The following is a 23,696-nucleotide window of genomic DNA, read 5'->3' as shown; positions in this document are numbered from 1 at the left end:
CTTCTCCTTGAGCTCTGTGGATCTACCCATGTCAACCTAATTTTAGGTTGTTTGAAGATAATGCAACTCTCAGAGAAAATGTCCTATCACAAACCCTGCTAAGCTAACCTAAATTATTTTACAACACTAGTTGTCAAGAAATGGAAGTGCGGATCTTATTAGTACATCTGTGTATCTATGAATAGCTATTTTTCTGGGTGACTATTTAATTTTGCCTAAAACAAAAAGTTATCTAGGTTCTTTCAAGACAATTTTTCTAATTTCTGTAAAAACTGCAGCCAAAACTTCCACAAAGATTACAATCACTTTGAATTCAACTATCCATTAAATTATTGTGAATATCTATTTTTGCTCTCACTTATTACACTTAAACACTATGTCCTAATTTGAATAAAGATAATTTACTTTGATCTCAGTATGACATTCCTTTTTGTGTGTGTGTGTATGTCATAAGAGTTGAGACCTATATTAAACTGGAAGATTATCAACATTTTTAGCCTATTGTGCCCTTCCAATATTTTCAGAAATGTGCCACCAATCAATAAATTTCAAACACCTTTTCATACTACTCAAAGTGTTAACATGCTCATAATATTCGGTCTATTCTTGACTTTCACATGTAAATATGACATTTTTACTACTTAAAATAGTATTTTCATCTTAAAAATCTTTATATGGGATTTTATTTCCAATACATCTCTATCTCTTATGCATTGCCAATATTCTTATTTGAAAGTGAGTTTCTTCTATCTCCTTTATAAGCATTCCAAAGAATATCCCAAAAAATATGAATAATATAAAACTGTATAGGTCTTCACATTTTGTACCATTGATTCCTTCTTTAAAAATTCTTTTGCCCTAGCTGGTTTTGCTCAGTGGTTAGAGTGTCAGCCCACAGACTGCAGGATCATGGTTCATTTCTGGTCAAGGGGACGTACCTGGGTTGCCAGTTTGATCCCTGACCACCTGAGGAAGGCAACCAATTGATGCGTTGCTCATATATCAATATTTCTCTCTCTCTGTCTTGCCCCTTCCCTTCCACTCTCTAAAAAAAAATCAATGGAAAAAATTTCCTCAGGTGAGGATTAACAACAACAACAAAATTCTTTCCATAGGCTTCTTGATACCCAAGTTATATTGTTATATAAGTTTGACAATAATCATAATTAAAATATATTCCTCACTTTACAGTTTAGAGTGCTTTCAAATAATTATGCCATTAAAGTAGGCATTTGTACCATTCTCCATTTTAAAGAGAGAGACATGGGTGAAGTGAATTGCTCCTAACTGTGTAGCTAGAAAGTAACAGACTCTAACTCAAGACCTGTCTCTTCAAGTTATCCAAATTACCTACCACACTGTCGCCAATTTTCCACCGTTGAACTAAATAATAAATTGTAATTTAAAAGACAGTATAAATGATTACATTGTGATATGGTGATACCCTACTTAATTTTGCAGTGATACTTATAAACAGAGGGAGAATGTGATCCCTGACACTTCACTTTCATAAGTGATATAATATAAATCATATCAGATTTATAGTCTGTTCAATCATACAGCAATTGATACAATGAAAGTTTCCCAAATGTCTGATTGGACACCACATTCAATTAGTTCAAATTATTTTTAGCTTGCCCCATGCTAAACAAGAATAGCAAATGAACCAATTTAACCCTTACCCTAACTCCAGCAATACCCAATCATTTTTATCATATATAGATGCTTGTTTACTCACTTTTTCTGTTGTTCTATATTTTCTAAAACATAAAGTCAGTGGGGATATAATACCTGGCAAATAAAAGGAGCTTAATAAATAGTAGTCAAATGAATCAAGAATGAAAAGGTAATCATCCATTTTCATGGATCAATTATCCTATATAATAAAAGGCTAATGTGAAAATTGACTGAATGGCCGAACAACCAGTCACTATGACACGCACTGACCACCAGGGGGCAGACGCTCAATGCAGGAGCTGCCCCATTGTGGTAGTGTGCTCCACGGGGAGTGCTGTTCAACCAGAAGCCAAGATCATGGCTGGTGAGCACAGTGGCGGTGGCGGGAGCCTCTACCTCCTCCACAGCAGCGGACCCCTCAGGGGGGATGTCTGACCCCTGGGAGTGGGCCTAAGCCAGTGGTTGGACATCCCCCAAGAGGTCCCAGACTGCAAGAGAGTGCAGGCCTGACTGAGGGACTCCCCCCGCCCAGTACACAAATGTCATGCACTGGGCCTCTAGTTTTTGTAATAACTCCACTTGTGTTGATAGTCAAGTGTGGTGATTTGCAAAGCTAGAATGGATTATCTTTAGAAGACGTAGCTTCTCTTCTGATGGTCTTTTAAAGGTAGGCTAGAGTGTCACAGGAAGCATTTGATTATTTTGGGTTTAAATGAATAATTTCAGAATGTCTTATTCCTTTGTCTTTTTTCTTTCAGTAATATTTTTGTTGGATGTCTATGGTCAAAACTTGCTATTTATATAAACAGTCTAAAAAATAAAAGGGAACAGGTTTAACCAAATTTAAAGTGATTTTAAAGCACTTCAGAGGCATCCATCAATATGAGAAAAGTATTAATGGTAATTACAAAAATGTGTATAATAATGAGTACTAAATGGTCTCTAGTTATCTATAGGGTAAATCATAGTAACAGTATTGTAACATACGTGAAAACAAGGATATGATTCCTGATTGCATTTACATAAAATCAGGATTTGGAAAGTTAGATAAAATAAATATGTATTCTTTCAGTTGCAAAACCAGTAATGGTTAAGAAAGTCTAAATCTGGCCCTGACTGATTTGGCTCAGTAGATAGAGCATTGGCCTGTGGACTGAAGGGTCCCGAGTTTGGTTCCAGTCAGGGGCATGTACCTTGGTTGTGGGCATATCCCCAATGGGGGGTGTGCAGGAGGCAGCTGATCAGTGTTTCTCTCTCATCGATATTTCTCTCTATCCCTCTCCCTTCCGCTCTGTAAAAAATCAATAAAAATTAAAAAAAAAATTCTAAATCTGGAATTAGAATATGTTGACTCCTCACATTAATAACGTAATTAATATCAGAACAATTAAATATTAACATCTTAAGAGAGCTAATTAAAATATAAATATGCTAGAATTTAATACAGGCTTCTCTTCATTTTACTACCTTTACTATAATATAATTAAGAAAAATTGTCTAAGATTTAGGATGAAATCCCAGCACTCTTTTAGGGATATTCTTGATTTGCATTGACAAACATTTTATAGCCTTATTGAATGCCTAGCTCTCTTTGCCTGAGGTCCTAACTGCAAAACAACTTCTGGTGATTAAGAAGTGGTTACTGGATTATACTTACCAGTTCTCAAGGACTTTCCATATCTGTGGTTGACTTTCCAAGATCTTCAACAAACAAAATCCAAACAAAAAAATCAGTCAAAATCCTCTGGTTGAATGTCAAAATATCAAGCCGATCCATAAGGCTTGCAAAATTCATATGAGGGGTAGTAGTTGGGTTAATTGTAATGAAGTGTTGGGGCTTTGAGAAGTAAGTAGCATTGTCTAGATCTGATGACTTTTTTTTTACTTTCAGTGATGGGATTTTTAGCTTTTGATTTTTTTTACTTCTTGAGTCATTGGCCTTCATGCAGAACCCACACCAGCCCTATTCTTTTTCCTTATCTACCTCTCTTTCTTGGTACTTCATTTGTCATAAGCCGTGGTTGATAAATAAGTGATTATGATACTACCTGCCTTATTCAAGTTGAGGACAAAATAAATACTTTCAATTGATATTTTTACATACTACCAAACCATTTTTATTCTACGATCTTACATGTTCTAATGTTCTTTCTAGCTTTCAGTCAGGGCTGCCACTCCATTTGGTAGCCACTTACATTTCCAGGGCTTTCCTTGCCTGAAGAGTGAAAGTTTAGTCCTCTCCCTATGTGTTTCACACATCTCCAGGGACCATTTTTCTGTTCAAAATCTTTCCTGTTCAGGCTTAGCACCTATAACTCTGAGCCATACTAACCTCAAGTAAGGTGTTATCACTCTCTCTGAAGCACTCAGCCCAATTATAAACAGAGCTCTCTGTTTATTTTCCGAACTACCAGAGTATGGTGTTGAAGAAAACTGCCTGAAGGGCTGGGGTTAAAAATAAGGTAAAAATAATTGTATGGCATTGCTTTAGAATTAGCAGCCCTGGCTTCCACAAATGTTCCTTATTAGCCACTTTTCTCTTTAGCTGGTTTCTTACCCACAGATGTGTTTCCCACATGTGGAAGCCCACTCAGAAAAGGCAAAATCATTTGACGTTATAATAGTCTTTACCCAGGGAGCTAACATACTTTTATATATTATGCAGATCCATTCCCCCAAACTGACTCAAACTCTGCTTTTCAGAAAGGAAGACAGAAATGTGCCTTGTATAAGCATGGTGTCTAGAATACAATAGAATTCTCAAAGGAGAATAATGCCTTTGTTGAATGGCATTTTGTCTCAACTACACTAGTATCTGTCAGTATAAATTAAGATTCATAAAATTTTAAAGACATCAAATCACAATACTACCATAAAATAAAGGTTAAAAAGCCTCTGTAATTAAAATAAAAAAGATGACAGATTCTTACCAAAACTTCTACTTCAAATGAAAATAACTGAAAGTGTTTCAGTGACTTCTTATCTCCCTTGAGAAAATGTTTACGAACTGGATATGTCAACCAAAAAAATATTTTTTACTTTTGTTTCAAGTTCATTTTTGGTGCCAATTTTTCTCTACATGAGGTAAAACTCTGTTCCAGCCCAATCAGAGATACCTCAGAACCAGAAATAGTCATCAACTTATTCATTAGTTAAATTACAATCAAATACATATTCAGGTAAAGCAGTACTTCCATGAGGAAATAGCTATCCTTACAAAAATTGCTTTCAAGAGGATTATGAATGTCTTGTTTCCTAAGAATAAAAGGAACCCCAGGCCTCACTTTAGACTTTCTAAGGTAAACCCTTCTGACTCCATTTGTTGTAAACTATTCTAAGTAGATTTATCCTAAGGTAAAGAGTTGAACACAAAGAAACTACTGAAATTGAAGGCTTTTACAAAGCAAGTACTGAGTCCTACCTTTTTGTTCTGAGCTGGAAAACTACTAAATTCATGTACAGAAGTACTTTGTTTTCAGCCTCCTCAGAATTGAGTAGTCTAAGGGTTTGTTTTTAAATGTTGTTCTTATAAAGAGAAATAGGCAGGGGCCCTTAACTGTTCCCACATGAAAGCAAATAGCACACCAGATTAAAAAAATAAGAATTGTAGCAACTGCAAATCATAAAAAAGAACAGCATGAAATTGAGGCATTTTATTTTTAATTCAATGTATAAAATATTTAGTCATAGAATCAGATTCATTAAGCACTTTTTAATTTGTATTAAATTATAAACAAAATTTTTGCAAACTCAGTCTTCTATTTAATTAAAAACCTAAAATCCAGGCCAAAGAGTAACTGATCCTAAATATTACTATCAACTGAACACACCTGCAAAATTCATTTGACATGATTTTTCTTGGTCATCACATTACAAAACTGACCATGCTTAGAAGCACTTAATTATCTCTCAACAAATAATTTCTGAAGGTCTGCTTTGGGCTAGGCTCAGTGAGGTGACTTGCTTACTGAAATCTTAACAGGTAAATAAGAACATCTAGTTTTGGTTACTTTATGTGAGTCATTATGCAAAGTACATTGATTTGGATGGTAAAATTAAACAAACAAGGAAGTCTTTACTTAAGAATATTGCCAAGAGAGGAGACAGGCTGAGCTCAACCCCACTGAATAAAAAGCTGGACAAATTTTAAGATTTGGGATGGGGGCAAATTAGGTCACCTGTGCTTGCTAATTGGCCTTACTAAAAGAATCCTGTCAAGAAGCTTTTAAAAAGATTTACCTCTCAAAGGAGCAGGGAAAGAATATACAATTATAAGTTGTTTGAGATAAATGCTCTAATGAAAACATTTTCAGGGGCCTAGAGTCAGGAAAAGAACATGTGTAAAGTTTAGTTAAGCTGAGGGGATCATAAGGTCATCTTGTGCTCCCCTCAGTAAATAAAATTTGGTTGAGAAAAAATAAAAAATTGACTCTTTCTAAACTGAATTCAAATGATTAATGCAAATTACATGGATAATTTTAACTAAAAATTCTGTTTGTGATTAAACCATGTGTTTGTTCATCTTGATTCACTTTCAAGTATCTATTCATCTCTGCCTGCAGCACAGTTCTGAATGTGGCAGTTTTGCTTGTCAAGGGAATGGATATCAAAATGAATAAACATTTATATTGCATTGGTCACACTACAGGTGTAAAGACTCCACAAAAATATATTTTGGACACACTATAGTGCTTCAGTTCAGTATAGCTTTGTAGACTGGATTTAAGAAGCCATTGGAAATATATATTGTTTATCTACTACTTTTTAAAAATTAACCTGTATTTTTATGAAAGAAAGATATAGAAGTACATTTATTATGGTCCATATTAATGTTTAGCATTACTGTTAAGGACTGTTTAAGGTGAGAATCTCTGAGAAAGATAAATATCACATGATCTCACTCATTTGTGGAATATAATGAACAACATAAACTGATGAACAAAACCAGATCCAGAGACAGAGAAGCATTGATAAGACCGTCAAACCTCAGAGGGAAGGTAGGGGAGGGTGGGGGTAAGGGGGAGAGATCAACCAAAGGACTTGTATGCATGCATATGGGCCTAACCAATGGACACAGACACCAGGGGGGTGAGGGCATGAGTGAGGGGTTGGGGGGGGGGGGGGCAGTGAGGGGATAAGGACGCATATGTAATACCTTAATAAAGGGAAAAAAAAAGAAAGTGGATATTCAAAAAAAAAAAAAAAAGATTTCTCAGTATCCAGGAAGTAAGAGAACACTAACCCACTCAAAACATGAGTATAAAAAATTCACTATATACACACATGGTTTCCTTTTATGAGGCATGCTAGGACATGTGTCTCTTTATAGGACATATATCTAAAAAATAAGGTATAAATAAAAGTGACCAGATATTCTAAAAAGAAAAAAAATTAAGTCTGTAGGAGTATTATAGTGAAATTGCACTGTGAGAAGTCCAAGATAATTAGTGAAATATCTTTTTTTATAACTTATTATCATCTGAGTGACTTTCATTGTTTCTCAGGATAAAATAATTGAAGCAATTTATCCTCAAGACTAAATCTATCTATTACTAGAGGCTCAGTGCACAAAATTCATGCACGGGGGTGTGTGTCCCTCAGCCCAGCCTGCACCCTCTCCAATCTGGGACCTGTCGAGGGATGTCCGACTGCCCGTTTAGGCCCGATCCCAGTAAGATGCCTCCCAACTGCTTACCTGCCTCTGCCTGATTGCCCCTAACTGCATCTGCCTGCCAGCCTGATCACCCCCTAACCATTCCCCTGCCAGCCTGTTTGATGCCTAACTGCTCCTCTGCCAGCCTGATTGCCCCTAACTGCCCTCCCCTGCAGGCCTGGTCACCCCTAACTGCCCTCCCCTGCAGGCTTGATCACCCACAACTGCCCTCCCTTGCAGGCCTGGTCCCTCCCAACTGCCCTCCCCTGCTGGCCATCTTGTGATGGCCATCTTGTGTCCACATGGGGGCAGGATCTTTGACCACATGGGGGCAGCCATCTTGTGTTGGAGTGATGGTCAGTCTGCATATTACTCTTTTATTAGATAGGATAGAGGCCTCGTGCACGGGTGAGGGCCAGCTGGTTGGCCCTGAAGGGTGTCCCGGATCAGGGTGGGGGTTCCCTTGGGGCATGGGGCAGCCTGGGCAAGGGGCCTAGGGTGGTTTTCAGGCCGACCACACTCCCTGGTGACCCAAGCGGAGGCCCTGGTATCTGGGGTTTATTTATCTTCTACAATTGAAACTTTGTAGCCTTGAGGGGAGGCCAGGGCCAGACAGGAAGCTTGGCTTCCTCCATTGCTGGGGAAACTCAAGCTTCCTGCTTGCTCTGTGGCCACAGCCATCTTGGTTGGGTTAATTTGCATACTCGCTCATGATTGGCTTGTGGGCGTGGCTTGTGGGTGTAGCAGAGATACAATTTGCATGTTTCTCTTTTATTAGTGTAGATTGCTGTTGTGACTGTAGTCAAAAGTGCTACAGTACAGTTTGAATAAAACCAGATTTATAAGAAATGTTGCTTCCTTTAGTAGTTATGAGATTCTTTCTCTTAAATGATAGTGACAAACGATTAACTATCCATTAGACTACAAGCTTCTGGTGGGTAGGTGATATTATATTTCATGTGGTCCACATATTAGGTGCTATTAAATGTTTAAACACATAAGTAAGGAAATGTTCTTTGTGTTTGAATCCTGGCAGAGTTTCAATACAGAAAAATGGAATTCATCAGTACATATCCATTTAATTCCTATGAAAAAAGGAAATTTTAAACTAAGGTCATTTGAAAGTGTTTTATTCCCCACAATGATAGAGTTACCATTAAATTTTACTATCCAAATTCAGGACATCTTTGTTCAGAAAAAAAATAATTAAACAGGATAGGATCCTCAATCATTTACCAAAGTTTCTATTACTCTACTCATTTTACAGAAAAGGAAACTGAGGTTTATTTTTTGGTAAAACTTGACTACATATGAGTTATCTCCCAAGAAAATACACAGGCAATAGTCAGTAGAGAGCATGTGTTTCCCATCTATATTTTGATAAGCTTTGTGGAATGCTCATTTCCCAACCCCACCCCCCCAACTTTCAGTGTCCCTCTGAGCATGATTCTGAATGTTGGGGTGCTGATGGGAACCCCATTTGTGATCACTGGAAGCTTTTCTAGCTTAAGGCTTTGTAAAGCTACAACTAGATTAATTCACAAAACCAAGCACCTTTTAATTAATGAGAATTATATGCAATTTAGAAGCCATTAAACTTAAACATAAATATGTGTGTTAGAAACTATAAATATAGCCCTGGCTAGTGCAGCTCAGTTTGTTGAACTGTGTTCCATACACTGAGACAGGGGTCCTCAAACTACAGCCCGCGGGCCACATGCGGCCTGCCGAGGACATTTATCCGGCCCGCCGGGTGCCGCTGCCTGTCCTGCTTAGCAGCCAACTACTCCCAGGCCCGCAGTGCACATAGGAATTTGTTCATAGTTTTTTTTTTAAACTATAGTTCGGCCCTCCAACGGTCTGAGGGACAGTGAACTGGCCCCCTATTTAAAAAGTTTGAGGACCCCTGCTGAGAGGTCGCTGGTTAGGTTCCTGGTCAGAGCCCATGCCCAGGGCAGCCAATGTTTATCTCTCTCCCTCTCCCTTCCTCTCTTTAAAGTTGACAAAAGCATACTTTTTTGAAAAAGAAACCACAAATATAGTGCAATAGGGTTCCACTGTTAACTTCATTGCTCCACTCACTAGTAACTTCCCTATGTCCTGGGAGTGGTGAAAATTGTAGCTAGGTGATTGTTTTTATTTTAACAAAATTATTTTTGTTCTTGTTCTGTCTAAATTCCTCTTTTCTGGCATACGTGTAGCTTATCATTTTCTGTGTAGTATGCTGTTTTGGGCCTGGTTTTAACTGGAGGTGACTTTTTGCCTTGAAGAGAAGTAGGTTCAGAGTTGCAAAGGTTCACACTTCAAGTAAAAGACAACCACCACAAAACAAACAAACAAACAACAACAACAACACACAAATCTATTGTTTATAGTTTTCTATTTCTGTTCTTACTTTCCCAGAAGTTATACAGATCCTTTGTGTCCAAATAGTTAACAATATCTACTATAGAAGTTTTCTATATCTGGACATTGTACAGCACAAGGTAGCTTTTATTTTGTCCTTCTGCTCATCCTCTTTTTTTTTTTTTAATACTCACCCAAGTATATAATTTTTCCATTGAGTTTTAGAGAGAGTGGAAGGGAAAGGGAGAGACGGAGAGAAACACCTGTATGCGAGAGACACATCTATTGGTTGCTTCCCATATGCCCCTGACCAGGTCCAGGAGCCTGCAACTGAAGTACATGCTCTTTATCAGAATCGAACCCAGCATCCTTCAGTCCGCAGTCCAACTCTACATCCTCTTCCTGCTGTAAGTATGAGAAAAACTGGGAAAATACATTTCAGAAAAAGTCTGAGCCAAAAATGGGTCATTTGTTGGACAAAATCAAGGCTGTTCTCTTACTTAATATGTTATACCAATAAGCACATTCCTTGGCTGCTGCACATCGGGGTTTTAATGTTGACAATATTTGTGCCAGAAATTATATGGCTATACATTCACATTTTTCTAGTTTTAAAATGTATTTAGTTGTTGTTAATATAATAGAATATCTCTTCTCTACTCTACTTTATTGGCAAGTAGTAAAAAACTCCCTTCTCTATCTAAAAACATAGGCAGAAATCAATTATGCATGAAAGTTTGGCTTCTAGTAGGTACTTTTCAGTAAGTTTCTATGCTTCTATCCATGTTAAAAAAATAGTTAATAAAAGTACTGTTATAGTTCTAATTTAATGTCATTATTGTGTGATTTTAAAAATATTTCCTGTTTTGGCCCTGACTGGTTTGGCTCAGTGGATAGAGCATCAGCCTGCGGACTCAAGAATTCCAGGTTCAATTCCGGTCAAGGGCATGTACCTTAGTTGCGGGCACATCCCCAGAAGGGGGTGTGCAGGAGGCAGCAGATCGATGTTTCTCTCTCATCGATGTTTCTAACTCTCTCTCCCTCTCCCTTCCTCTCTGTAAAAAATCAATAAAATATATTTAAAAAAAATATTTCCTGTTTTGGTTGAGGTTTGCTTTTGCTATTTTGTTGTTTTTGAATGATTGACCAACTACAGGAGTGCCAAATGCATAATATTACATGACTTCCGATAAGGTAATAAATTAAAAAGCTCAATTAGCTTAGATCTATCATGAATGCATGAAATTGTGTGGGTTTTTTTTCTGAAAATTGGATATATGCTTAACTTAGAAATTTTAAAACATTATTTCTTAATAATGCCAAACTTAATATGTATATTTAATAAATAGAGTGGTTAAAATAAGTATATAAACAAAAAAGGGGTCCTATGGAGTGTAACCTCACAGGGTGATTTTATCAGGAATTCCTAACTGGGCAGGTCATGGTAGGTAGTCATGTACAAGGTATATAACTTCTTTACCTACATAAAAGCTTATCTGTGCCTTAAGCAAGCCCTGTCCATTCTTTCTGTGCATCTAAGTTAACATACCTTTGAAATATCCCCTTTCATACCCTTCAAGAGAGCACATAATGTTAAGGAGCCTCTAATTCAGTGGTTTTCAGCCAGTGTGACACAAGAATCCTTAAAACATGCAATACCTGACTATTTAGTCAGGGGCACTGACCTCTTTTCCCTTAGATTGTCAAATGAAAAAAAAAAGACAACAACCAACACAACAATAGCCGTCTAATGTGAATGAATCAAAATTATACCTATTTTTTTTTGTCAAAAAATATAGGGTAGCCGAAACCGGTTTGGCTCAGTGGATAGAGCGTCGGCCTGCGGACTGAAAGGTCCCAGGTTCGATTCTGGTCAAGGGCACGTACCTTGGTTGCGGGCACATCCCCAGTAGGAGGTGTGCAGGAGGCAGCTGATCGATGTTTCTCTCTCATCGATGTTTCTAGCTCTCTATCCCTCTCCTCTCTCTTCCTCTCTGTAAAAAATTAATAAAATATATTAAAAAAAAAAAATATATATATATATATATATATATATATATATATATATATATAGGGTAGCAAGTAGCTGCAAATGACATCTGAATAAAAGGGTTTATTCATATGGAAATTACTATCATTCACTCACATTTTATTAGTAGTTCAGCATACTTCAGAGTTTATATTTTCAGAAAAATAAATATTTTTTTGAAATTAGTGTGAAACAAAACACTAAATTTGACAGGTGACCTTTGATAAAAACAAATTAAACAAAAAATATCAACATTTTTAGAAGTAAAAATATAGGTGGTAAACTAGACAAACACATTTTATATAATTTTATGTAAAAGAAAACTGACTAGAAGCACTTCCATTCGGCACTCCAAAAGTTCGCAATGTGAGACAAGGGACAAAACCAAGGAGTCTAAGTCAATACCTCTCATTTCTATAGAAACAGCATTATTTACACCTGCTTTTTTTTTTTCTTCTATTTCTATGGTAATAGGACACAGAAGTAACTTAGAAATGAAAAGTGTAAAGATAAGAGATCTATCAAGTGCTGATGGAGGAGAGTGGAGGCTGGTGAGACAGGCCTTACAGATGCTTACTGATCTCTAGAGTCATAGAAGGTTATTTAAGGTAGGACTTGGCTCCTATAATAGGCTTACTTGCTACCCATTAGGCTAAATTGAGTTAAAAAATAAATGTACGCAAACTATTTGAATTGTTTTTCCTGCATACATTATTAAATTTTGTCTGACACTTAAAAACAGAAGAAAGGTTTAAAAATCTTATCTAATAAAAGAGTAATATGCAAATTGACCATCACTTCAACACACAAGATGGCTGCCCCCATGTGGACACAAGATGGCTGCCACAAGATGGCCAGCAGGGGACGGCAGTTGGGAGGGACCAGGTCTTCAAGGGAGGGCAGTTGTGGGCAATCAAGCCTGCAGGGGAGGGCACTTAGGGGTGACCAGGCCGGCAGAGGAGGGAAGTTGGGGGTGACCGGGCCTCCAGGGAAGGGCAGTTGGGGGGGGGACCCAGGCCTGCAGGGGAGAGCAATTGGGCGGGACCAGGCCTATAGGGGAGGGCAGTTAGGGGCAAACAGGCTGGCAGGGGAGCAGTTAGACATCAATCAGGCTGGCAGGGGAGTGGTTAGGGATGATCAGACTGGCAGGCAGAAGCAGTTATGGGCAATCAGGAAGGCAGGCAGGTGAGCAATTGGGAGCCAGCAGTCCCGATCCTACTGGGATTGAGCTTAAACAGGCAGTCTGACATCCCTCAAGGGGTCCCAGATTGGAGAGGGTGCAGGCTGGGCTGAGGGACAACTCCCCCCCCCCCCGTGCACAAATTTCGTGCACCAGGCCTCTAGTGTTTAATAAAAACATTGATAATGTGTTTTCCCTTATATATACACTGTTATTTTATCACTGAATTGCTCCATAGAGGGGAATAGCAAAGCACTCCTATTTTTTAGTTCTCGGAAGAAATAATAAGATGGCATCAAGTACATAAAGACTATTTTATAGGTTACGTTGTTCCTAGTTTCTAACTTATTTAAATAAATTTATTCTTGAAGACATTTTTTCCCCCCAAAATAATAAAGGTTTAGAGGATGAAAAGAGATGGGAAGAAAAGGAGTCAGACAATTTCAATATCTTGGTAGTGGAATTATTCATGGCTAAATAGGCTCTTGGCTCCTTTCTTCCCATTGACAAATGCCAAATATAAAAGTAACAATGAAATAAAGGGCAAAGGCATTCTGTGCCATATTCTAAATCATTTCTTATGATTCTATTAAAGTTAAAATTTCTTAACATTGCAGGAATAAGAGTCAGGAAAGCACATGGTAGATTAAATAGGGGAAAGAACCTCTAAGAAAATAAGTCCTTTCCTGCCGCACACACCAGCAACATTGGATGGGAACAGTCACTGAAAGGCTTATGTGATCTATTCTGTGTAGTGGACAGAAATTTCATGAAAATAGCAAGACTGGTCTAGTTCAGCTTTAAATAGAAATGCTCTATTCCATGGGTGTGTATATTTGATGTTCATACTTTTTTTAAACACCTTTGATTTGTGTGTGTGTGTATGTGTATGTGTGTTGGTGTACATCACATTTATTTAATTACTAGAGGCCTCGTGCACAGATTCGTGCACCAGTGGGCTCTCTTAGTCGGCCTGCAGGGATCGGGCCAAAAGCAGCCCGGTACATGGATTTGTCCAGGGCATGTCCAGTCTGTCTTGCCCAGTCCCCATCAGCCGGATCCCAGCAGCAAGCTAACCTACCGGTCGGAGTGTCTACCCCCCTGGTGGTCAGTGTGTGTCATAGCGACTGATAGAATGGTCGAACAAACGGTTGGACACTTAGCATATTAGGCTTTTATTATATAGGATTCTGTTCAAATCTGTTTGACATGAAAATGTCTATTCTTTCTAGACTCATACAGATTAATAGTTAAAACAGCGGTTCTGGGTGTATAGAAATTTATCCTCAATTTTAATCTAAGTGGAAGATAATTTATTAAAAAGGTGATGAAATAGAAAGGATGGCTCATGGAAACAATAAATCTAGACTATAACTTATTCCTCATCATAATAGATAAATAAATAGAAAAGTAATATAAATAGCATTAATAGAATTCAGTATTGTTGCATTTCTAGAACTTTTCTTTAAGGACTTTGAATGCATTATTTCACAAAAACCTCACAGGTTACCAAATTTAGCAAATAAAATTAGTGAATTTCCAGTTACATATAAATTTCAGATAAACATGTTTTTTTATTAAAAGGATGTCCTATGCAATATTTGGACATGACTTGTACTAAAAGTTATTTGTTGTTTATATGACTTCAAATGTAATTTGATGTCTTATATTGTATCTGCCAACCCTATGATGTTGCTTCAGTAATTAAATACCATTATTAATGATCCCCATTATCAAGAAAAGAAATGGAGGTTAAGTCACTTGCTTGGTGCTATACAGATATTTAGTTTGGAATAAAATTGAAATAGTTTTTATAGTCTGTTTCACAGTTCATGCTCCTAACCATTTCACTATACTCTCTACATCAATGTCTATTCCTATGAGTTGAAAGACTGCCCCATGTGATCACAGATCCCTCTCAACTCTAATCACCCATGACTTAATCCTATTTATCAAGGTATAAAAGGGCTTATCCTTTAAAACTTTATTCCATCTCATTGCTCCAAAATGAATGCCTTTATTTACACAGCATCATTAAAACAGCACTAATGTAAATAACTTGCACATTTTTCTTGAGAAACTTTCCAGAGATCAATGTGCCATAACAAGCCAATCACTTACTCTATCAGGAAATTGATTTCTGTAATGTATCCAATGGACCTTGAAGCTTCTCACCAAAGTTTTACCTGCTAATTACTAGCTATTTACTTATAAAAATGCTAATAAAATATACAAACTGAGGAACATTCTCCTTAAAGTATTACCATGGTTCACTCCCTTTACTGTAGAACAGATCCAGGCCATGATAGACAGAGCAATTGTGTGCATGCTGTGGAATTGAAAGCTCAGAGGCAAAAAAAAAGAACCTCTCTATCATATAAAAGGTAGTTCTAAATAGTTGTAGAGTTCTGGGGGAATGGCGATTAGGGGTCCATATAAGCCAACTTTATCTGGACTCAGTAAAATATCTTGAAGTTATTTTGTCTGTCATCACTTCAGACAGGTCCAAATGACACCTTTCATACCATTAGTTCATTGATATGGGTCAAAGCATATTGGTCCCATTTTTATCCAGAATGGAGGCAGGGTAGGGGTGGTAATGATAGTTCATCTGGAGTGGCCAAGTGGGGAGTTGAGCAATATCTCAGATGCAGAATGGTTGTCTACTGACAGTAGAAAGGATGTCATACATGAAGGCATATTCTGGGTACAGGCAATGTCGGGTGTTTGAGAGAAATCTACAGATAGAGACTGGGCAGTCTGCAGGCTTGAGTCACTGCCAAGTAGCTGCATGACACTAGTGTCAAATGGTACTTGCTATGCCAGTGGCAAGTGCCAAGGACTTGACAAATTTGTTCCTTTATTCAGCCCTGAAGAGATAGTTGCTCTTGCTTCAATAGAGAGGGAAAAGGACCTCACAACTAGGGTAGAAATAAACATAAAGAACAGGAAACCATATTTATTAATGAAAATCATTGGTTTTCTCTCATTTATTGTTTTATATCTTCACTATTGTACTGGACTGGTGCTTATATTTTTCTTTTTCTTTTCTTCACTAATATTTTGGTCATGTACATATGAGGTATGTTGTCTAGGAACCCAAATAATAGATGTTAATTTGATAAAATAGAGTGCTAGCCATATGTAACACCTAATTAACCCTAATCTCTTTTTCTGCTACATAAGAAAGCATATCTGAGTGCATGAGCTAGAGAGAGGACTTAAAGGGATAGCCTTAGCACATCACTAATTAATTTTATAAAGATAAACATTTGCTAACTCATTGAAAAATATAAAAACATTGCAGTGTAATGCCACAAATATCATAACACCTAGGATGTGAGCTCTATGCATACTAAAATGATATAATTACATACTAGTATATGGAAGATGCAAGAGGACTAAATAAAAAACCTAATGAAAATATAAAAGAATCTTATTAGACATTGATATGAAAAACCAATGTATGCAAATTAATAATGTTCATATATAATATACTGGAATAAATTATCCAATTTAAAATATCAGCATAATAGATGATATTTCTAGAATGTGCAATATTTATAGGAAGCAAACATTAAAACAGTCATTATCAATACAAAATAGTTTTAAACAAAGCAAAAGATATGAGATATTCTTGAATAAGAAGACATTAAAATAAATATAATTTTTAAGTTTATTCATAAATTTATTATGATGGCAATGAAATATCAAATATAAGCAGAGTATTTTTTTACTAAATAAACATTCTAAAATTTCTGTGGAAAAATAACTAAAGAAGAATAGTTAGAAAAATTCTAAAAAAAAATTAAAAAGAAAGAAAAGAAAAATAATGTGCACAACCTCACCCTTTCAGGCAATAAAACATTGTAAATTTATTTATGTTCCTACTTTTTTCCAGCTTTATTGAGGTATAATCGACAAATAAAAGTTGTATATATTTACAGTGTACAATGATGTTCTTATATATGTAGCATTGTAAAATGATAATCAAAATCAATCTAATTAACATCCATCATCTCACCTAGCTATTTATTTATTTACTTATTTATTGTGGTAAGAATATAAGATCTATTCCCCTAAGAAATTTCAAGTGTACAATACAGTATTATTAACTATAGTTCTCATGTTATATATTAGATCTCCAAAACTTATTTATCCTGTATAACTGAAACTTTATACCATTTGAACAATTATCTTCTCATTTCTCCTATCCCCCACCCCTATCAACCACAATTTCACTTTATGTTTCTATGAGTTTGACTTTTTAAATTCCAAATTTCATTGAGATCACACAGTATTAGACTTTTTGTGCCAGGCTTATTTTACTATGCATAATATCCTCCACGTCTATCCAAGTTGTCACAAGTGACAGGATTTCCTGCTTTTTAATGGCTGAATAATATTCCATTTGCATACACATGTCATATTTTCTTTATCCATTCATTTGTCAATGAACAATTAGGTTCATTACATATCTTGGCTATTGTGAATGACATGTCAACAACAAGGAAGTGAAAACATCTCTTTGAGTTACTGATTTCAGTACTTTTGGATATCGTATACCCAGAAATGGGATTGCTGGACCATGTGGTAGTTCTATTTTTAGTTATTTGAGGAATCTCCATACTGTTTCCATAATGACTGTGCCAATTTACATTCCCACCACCAATGTACAAGGGTTTCCTCTTCTCCACATCCAGGTTAGCACTTGTTATTTCTTGTCTTTTTTATAATACCTTTCTAACAGGTACAGATGATATCTTATTGTGGTTTTTATTTATATTTCTCTAATAATTAGTGATGTTGAGCATTCTTTTCATATACCTTTTGGCCATTTGTATATCTCCTTCAAGAAATGTCTATTTAGGTCATTTGCCCATTTTTAAATTAAGTCATTTTTCTTTGGTGTTGAGTTTTTTGAGTTTCTTATATATTTTAATTTCAACCCTTTATTAGATTTATGGTTTGCAAATATATTCTCGCATACCATATATGTCTCTAAATTCTACTGATTGTTTTTTTGGCTGTGCAGAAGCCTTTTAATTTAGTATAATCCCATTAGTCTATTTTTGTCTTGGTTACCTGTGCTTTTGGGGTCATATCCAAAAATTCATTGCCCAGATGACTGTCTAAAAGTATTTCCCTATGTTTCCTTTTAGTATTTTAGTTTTAGGTCTTGCATTTAATTCTTTAATCCATTTTAGTTGATTTTGTATATGGTATAGGGAAAGGATCCAATTTCATTATTCCGCATATGGAAATCCAGTTTTCCCACTATCATTTATTAAAGACATTGTCTTTTCTCCATTGACCGTTCTTGGCAATTTTGTCAAACATAAATTGACTGCAATTGTTTCTGGGATCTCTATTCTATTCCATTGGTCTATGTGTCTCTTTTTATGCCAGTATCATGCTTCTTTTATTACTATTAATTTGTAGTATTTTTTTAAAATCAGGTAGTGTGATTCCAAAAAGCTTTATTTCTTTTGCTTAAGATCATTTAGCTCTTCATGGTCTTTGTGGTTCCATATGAATTTTAAAATGTGATTGACCACTAAGCTAATGCACCTGAAACTGCTACAAAATAGTATCAAATGAAAACTGTAATTTTTTAAAAGACTAAAAAATGTTGTGTTTTGTTTTTTTTTTACTTTGTGAAAAATGTCATTGGAATTTTGATAAGGATTGCATTACAACTGTAGGCTATTTTGGGTAGTATGGGCATTTTAACAATATTAATTCTTCTAATCCATAAACATAGATATCTTTCTATTTATTTGTATCTTTTGCAATCTCTTTCATTAATATTTTATATAAATCTCTAATAATTAAGTATAGTACTGATGCAAAAGCTTACCGAAAGTCCAATGAAACAAAATAAAGACCGTAAATAAACCCAGTCACACAAGATAATTTAGCATATGATTAATATGTCAAAACAAATTAATAGGAAAAGATGAGCTATTTATTATATTGCGCTCTAACAAATGAATTGGCATCTGGACAAAAAAATTACAATGAAAATATGGCTCACATAGAAAGTAAAAGAACTGAATTTAAGAAGAGGTATTATTGCCTCAATTAATTTAAGCAAGTCATCTTATCTCATAGGACTGCAGTTTTCTGCTTTTAAATTTTTCCAGCTTTTAAGTTCTATAAGTATAGTAGGGTAAAAATAATTGAGCTTTTACTCTCTGTAAGCATCAGCTTTTGCAACATAGAATTCATTTAGTTATGTAAAAAATGCCGGTGATGGTGGCTGGGATCTAATTCCTGGACAGCTACCCATACTCGTTATATAAGATTCTATGGTGCCAGTCACACTGATATTTTTGTCCTCTTAAAAGTTGTGTGAAAAACACTTAACATTGAATCCAGTTATTTTTATCCTGCTAATCACAGTCTTCCACTGTGTTAGGAATATATAAAATAGTGATGATGGAAAAGATAAATTTACCGATTAGAAGCTTCTGAATTTATAAAAGTCAGTATTTTTATTTATACTTAATTTTTCATATTCTACATTGCCCTCTCTTCTCCATCAGCTATTTTTGTGGGGTTTTTTTTTTTTTCATCTCTTTCATTTTCTTGGCCTAATGGATAAGATAATATTATACACTGATAATAACTCATTGATTGCTCATCTACCCCTGGGTGTATTCAACATGTAGTAACAATCATTCTCTCCCATTATGAGTCTTAAAAGGTAGCGATTCTGTAATAAGTTCACTTCCATCTTGATAATGCCACTGAGAGCATAATAAGAGTTCTAGTAAGATGGGGACTTTAGTGTGCTGTTCACATCTGCCCCCTTGGCTATTTAAACCCAGAATTCTTCAGACCATTGACTCAGAGCAAGAAATAAACTGAGCAGTAAACAGATGCTTGTCAGAACTGTCATGTTGTTTTCATGGGTTTGATCTTGTTAGAAAGTTTGACAATAAAATATTGAAATGCATTTTAAAAACGATCAATCTGACAAATCAGTGAATTCACAAATTAAAAAAATGTATATGTTGGTTATGTAGCATTTTGCAGGTTAATATAGCTCAAGATTTTTAGGAACAACCATTTCTTAAAAGAAAAAAATTCTCAGTGATTACTTATAGTCTTTAAATAGCCTTGTTCAGGCAGGCATATTTATTCTTTTGAGGTAATGCAGGGTCATAGTTAAGAGCTGAGATTTGAACAGCACTGATACATGGATTTTTATACCTTATGTACCATTTACTAACCCTGTATTTGATCATAAGGATTTTTTTTTAAATTTCCCTGGTTCTTAATTTCCTTATCTGAAAAGTATAAATAATAGTAAATGCTAACAAATGTTGTCTAAAACGTTTAACTTTATAATATGGTTTAAATGATTTATTGTGTGTCTGGTATACATTAAGCAGTATATAAAATGTAGTTACTAATATTTTAATGCATTTAATTAGGTTGTAATCTAATCAGCCTCCATCTTGACAAAATTTAAAATAAAGGGTCTATGAGTACTTATGAATAAAACATAGCCAACATTATTTCCCCCCCCTCTCTCTCTCTCTCTCTCTCTCTCTGTCTCTCTCTCTCTCTCATCTAAAATAAAGATGCCATCTGCTATCTCTGGCCCATTTCTTTTTCTTTTTTTTTAAGTTGAAAACACATATTGATGAAATGTGAGGTTAATTTATTTTTACTATAAAAGTTAAAATTAGACAACATATATTGGAAAACTACTGTGAGGCCATCTTCATGGTAGATTTTATTTCCTGCCATGTCAATCATAGGTGGCATGCACCATATGGTTCCTTAGTCATCTGACAAAATTAATGAGCCTCTTCAATGCCCTCACTTACTACCACTGATGTTTCATATTCCCTAGGAAGAATTCAGCTGAGTAGTACCCTTTAGAGTATCAATATCATGTCAAAGTTAGAGCTCTTAAGACAGAAATTCAGGAGTCAACTGCCTCAGAATAATCAGTCCTTACTTAGAGCTAAAAAGGAATCACTTTCACAATGTAATTTTATATTTAAAACTAGAGGCCCGGTGCATGAAATTTGTGCACTGGGGAGGGTGTCCCTCAGCTCAGCCTGCACCCTCTCCAATCTGGGACTCCTTGGTAGATGTCTGACTGCAGGTTTAGGCCTGATACCACAGGGATCGGGCCTAAACCTGCAGTCGGACATCCCTCTCACAATCCGGGACCGCTGGCTCCTAAACGCTCGCCTGCCTGCCTGATTGCCCCCTAACTGCTCCTTTGCCAACCTGATTGCCCCCTAACTGCTCCTCTGTCAGCCTGATTGCCCCCAAGGCTTTTACTAGTATAGATATGACCCTTCACAGAAAATTTTACTAACCCTGCTTTACAATAAGGGCTTGACGATTGAATCATTGGGACCAGACACCAAGATTTCCTTTCTTTGAATAGTGGAGGGAATAATTATCTTGTCTTTAAGTTGACCTGAAATTAAAATGAAATAATGACTTAGAAAAGTATAAAAGCACCATATAAAGACAACAGTCTTTTTTATGTACTGAAAAGACAATAAAGTGGTAAAATGAAAAACACTATTTTTATTCTCCCCCTTCCTTCCTTTACAGCCTTTATTTAAACTTTGAAATTAATAAAAATTTAACTCCAATTTTCATTTCTTTACATTCAATATTATTTTGTATTGGTTTCAGGTTTTATATTAGTTACAGAATAGTGGTTAGACAATCAATAGTGGTTTTACAAAGTGTTCCCCGATATTTCCAGTACCTACCTGGCATCATACCATCATTACAACACTATTGACTATATTCCTTATTTAAGTGACAATGGGTTTACAAGTTCCTTCCAGTCTTTCTTTTGTGTTTTTCGCCTTTCCTTTTCTTTCTCACTTCTTCCCTCATTTTCCTTATATAGTATCTCAACTGGCCATCAAAGCTCAGTGAAGGCACTGGGACACACCAGTTAGCACTGGGAGCTTCTCTGAATCACGTCAGTCAGTCAGTCGGGTACCCTGCTGTGCGGCTCCCCTCCACTGAGGTGGCACCGCCCCTCAACCCCCGCCTCAGGGCTGTGGGTCCTTGCCCCTCTGCCCTGGTGTCCTTCCATGCCCCTTGATCCCTGGGCGGGCCCACCCGTGTCTTGGGGCCACTGCAGAACCTCTCTCTCTGCAGGTGAGGCAGATCCCTGCCTGCCAGTCCTCTGCCCCAGCCCCAGCCCCAGCCCCCTCTGGTGCACCCCGCCTTGTCAGGTTTTTGCCTTTGATCTATGGCATTGGTGACAGCACACTCCTAGCAAGCCTGGTACCCAGAGGGGCACAGGGTCAGTTCTTTGCCCAGAATGCTAGAGGTTGCAGTAGCATTTGCAGATGTTGCCCAGAGCCTGCTGGTGAAGGCAGCGCCTGTGTGGGGTGTCCTCATAGAGGGATGCTGAGGCGCTGCTCCGTGCCCCTTGGAACACCCGCCGCCTGGCCAGCCACTTTTCCAAAGCTGTGGCACTCGCCCTGGAACCGCCCCTCAGGCAGCCCCGCAGTCGGGCCTCGCACCTCTTCTTCCACATTCGGCCTTCATCCACCCCTCTCTCCTGCAGTGCTTGGGCTCCAGGCCCGAAAGAAAAGAACCAAAACCAAGAAGGACAAAGCCCAAAGGAAGTGAATCTTGAACCCCCACATCCCATTCTCTGGATTTCCTCCCGCACCTCCTCTCTGTGTCACATCTTAAAGGGCACCCTGTGGCCCAGCCACATGGCCACCGGGCTGCCTGGTAGAGTCGGTCTCTGTGAAGCTGTGAATCTGTGGCCAGAGGCTCTGTCTGGGTCTCAGCAACCCCATGCCTGCGATGTTCCCAGGGCCCCACGGGAGTGGCTAGGCAGGCCGGCCATGCCTCCCCTGGGCTGTGATGTTCCCAGAGCCCCACGGGAGTGGCTAGGGGGCTGGCATGCCTCCCCTGGGCTGCGATGTTCCCGGATGCCTCTCCTAGGCTGCAATGTTCCCGGAGCCCCATGGGAGTGGCTAGGCGGGCCGGCCATGCCTCCCTTGGGCTGTGATGTTCCCAGAGCCCCACGGGAGTGGCTAGGCGGGCCGGCCATGCCTCCCCTGGGCTGCGATGTTCCCAGAGCCCCACGGGAGTGGCTAGGCAGGCCGGCCATGCCTCCCCTGGGCTGTGATGTTCCCAGAGCCCCATGGGAGTGGCTAGGCGGGCCGGCCATGCCTCCCCTGGGCTGTGATGTTCCCAGAGCCCCACCGGAGTGGCTAGGCGGGCCGGCCATGCCTCCCCTGGGCTGCGATGTTCCGGGAGCCCCATGGGAGTGGCTAGGCGGGCGGCCATACTTCCCTGGGGCTGCGATGTTCCGGGAGCCCTACGGGAGTGGCTAAGCAGGCCCAGCAGCTCCTCCCCGGGGCAGTGATGTTCCCAGGGCCCCACAGGCGTGGCTAGGCAGACTGCTGCCCCCCAGGGCCTGCGATGGACCCGGACCCCAGGAGTGGTGTCTGGTGCTGCCCACCCGGCCTTCCAGGGCCCGATGGACTGGTACCTTGACAGCACTGCTGCCAGGCCTCCCCCACCCCGATGGACCTGGACCCCCAGGGGTGGGCCATGGCTCTGCCTGCCTGCCTGAGTATGCAAGTTTACCCGCCATCTTTGATGGGTTAATTTGCATACTCGCTCTGATTGGCTGGTGGGCGTGTCTTGGCGCAGCAGAGTGATGGTTAATTTGCATGTTTCTCTTTTATTAGTGTAGATAATTCTTTGATATAAGAACATTAATAATTATGAAAGTACAAATAAAATTATTTGTAATAATTTTAAGAAAATAATAGTTGTTTCTTTTTGTG

Source organism: Plecotus auritus (genome assembly GCF_963455305.1).
Source record: "Plecotus auritus genome assembly, chromosome: 7".
NCBI classification, from domain to species: domain Eukaryota; kingdom Metazoa; phylum Chordata; class Mammalia; order Chiroptera; family Vespertilionidae; genus Plecotus; species Plecotus auritus.
This window is presented reverse-complemented; position numbering follows the sequence as displayed.